The sequence below is a fragment of the Helianthus annuus genome, chromosome 15 (genome assembly GCF_002127325.2).
Source record: "Helianthus annuus cultivar XRQ/B chromosome 15, HanXRQr2.0-SUNRISE, whole genome shotgun sequence".
Lineage (NCBI taxonomy): Eukaryota > Viridiplantae > Streptophyta > Magnoliopsida > Asterales > Asteraceae > Helianthus > Helianthus annuus.
The window spans coordinates 67,053,571-67,055,902 of record NC_035447.2 but is presented as its reverse complement, the minus strand read 5'-3'; the positions used below and the strand labels follow the sequence as shown (position 1 = coordinate 67,055,902).

Genomic DNA, 2,332 nt, shown 5'->3' with positions numbered 1-2,332 from the left:
ACGCCTATTTTGGTAAACTCATCTCGTTTGTATTACGAGTGTATTCAAGTCTTCAAAGTGTATTGTGTTAGCCTTAGGAAAGGCATGTAAGTTTAAGAGACCAAAAGAGAAGAGATAAAAAGCAAATAAGGTAGAATGCAAGTAGTTTTAAACGACAAATAAGAATCAAAGTTCCTAAAACTATAGACTAGGCAAAGCATTCCTATCTTTTCCTAATTTCCTATAGTTATGGCTCTGATACCAATCTGTCACACCCCAACCGATGGTGGAAACATCGGGATGAGACGAACAAATTGTTCAAAACTTCATAACACTATGTGACAATATAATTTAAACTCGAATTTTATGTCAAGACTAAAAATGTCATTACAAAGATCCAAATAAAAGACAACATTGTTTCAAACAATACATCAAAATAACAATTTAATCTAGGTGTGTTTCTAAGTCCACCTAAATTGCGTTTCTTCTCATAACATTATCTCGTCTATCACCCTGCAACATGTATTAAAATATATCAACAAAAAGTTGGCGAGTATACAAGTTTTCATACATAGCATAATATAGAATAAAATTGTTTAAAGTCTCATATCCAACATGAATAACCAATATGCAAGTTTATTAATATGCTGAAACGGTGTACTATATGTTCAAACCCAAGTATACAACGCGTTAATTTTGCCTATCCTAAAAGAGTACCAGGAGGTTAACATGTTTAACTTAACAATACCACAAGTTTCGTGGGCAGTGCGTTGATCCTATAGCGCTTTAATTGTTAAGCTAGGCTAGCAAAGTTAATGAGCATATATCGACACAAATAGTTTACATAGCATACAAGTCTAACAAGCATCATATAGTCTCATGTTAAAGCATGGATAGAGTGTGATTAAAATAGTTTCATGTGAAGTGTGTTTTTGTATAACATACATGTTGCACCCAAAAGTGATTAAAAGTAAAATGGGTTCGAGTATACTCACGGTTTTGCAAGCTTCCACTTGTTAATCCGTGAAGAGTTGTTAGTTTGTAGGTAGAACACTGAGTCCTTCTACACGAGGAACATAGGTGTATGAGTATTTGGATGATTAATGGAGGATTAGGATTTGGAGTTTAAATATGCGAAAGTAAGTATACAAGAAAATAATCCTCTAGTACCTAATACTCGTTCTAGGATCAAAAAAAGAGCTTCTTGTTGATGAATCCTCTTTGAAATGCTCCTAAAATTGCTTGGATTTTCAAGAAATGTCCAAGAACTCTTATGTGTGTGAAAAGAAAGGTGTAAATGGGAGTAATTTGGAAGAAGTGAAAAAAAAAATGAAAGGTGAAGTGAATGAGGGAGGTGGTGGTGGTGGTCGATTTATAAGGAGAAGGAGAGAGGAGAGAGAGTGTCTTGGAAAGGGTTAAAAATGATTAGGGGGAAGAGTGTAAGAATGAGTTAAATTGTGATTGGTGGTATAGAGATTTGTGTAATAATGAGATTTTTAGGAGATTTCACAGATATTCCTTGGGTTTATTATTATTATTATTATTTTATAAAAATAACACTTACACATTTTATAAAAGTCTTGCAACTTTTATAAAAGTTTAGGGCCTAATCTCACCTGCTTGGACTTAATAATTATAGAACAATACTTTTCCACAAATTTCATCATTATCTCACTAATTAGAATATTACCTAATATTTTACTAATCAGTTTAACGAGTACTGAACATTAAGGCGCAATAAAGAACACATGTGATTTTGTTAAAATTTCTATCGGGGTGGTGTTGCAGGTCTGACGAGAGGCGTTCAGTTCGGTAGGGGGTTCCGATTGGGTGGTCGTTGAGGGTGAACTCCAGTTCTCTTGTCATTGAGGGTGAACTCAGGTAAAATGTTGGATTTGTTTGTTCAGGGGAGTTAGGTGGGTTGGGCAGTGATGATGTTGAAGGTTGGGGACGGAGAGTATATAACAATAACAATAATAATAAACAAGGGCAATAACGTCATTTCACCACGTTTCAAACGGTTAATTAACATAAAATTGTAAAGTGTAGAAATTTGGAAACGAAGTGGACGTAGATATCTAAAGGTTTCTTAAAATGACCAAAAGTGTCAGGAGGGCATAACCACATGGTTGTAAACCGATGTTTACTCATTCTAAATATAGCTTTATAACATGTATTTGCATTAATAGTATTACCTTTATTTAAAGGTGGATCTTATCTCTCACAACATAAGTTTTTTGTTTACTTTTTGGTATCATTTATCTGAGATTCAAGATTTATTGATTGATCTTCAAACTCTAAAATCTTATGATCCATTATGTTAAAGGGTCATGCTGACTTAATACAGTTTGGT

At 33.7% G+C, this 2,332-nt stretch overlaps 1 long non-coding RNA gene across 1 annotated transcript; it reads right to left on the bottom strand.

Moving 5' to 3' along the window:
• Positions 1–326: 326 nt before the first annotated feature.
• On the bottom strand, positions 327–1,284 carry LOC110897005. Its single transcript, XR_002568357.2, has 3 exons — positions 1,150–1,284; positions 975–1,042; positions 327–492 (listed from the first exon to the last, which is right to left on the bottom strand). It is a non-coding gene; the product is annotated as an uncharacterized LOC110897005 (long non-coding RNA).
• Positions 1,285–2,332: the final 1,048 nt, after the last annotated feature.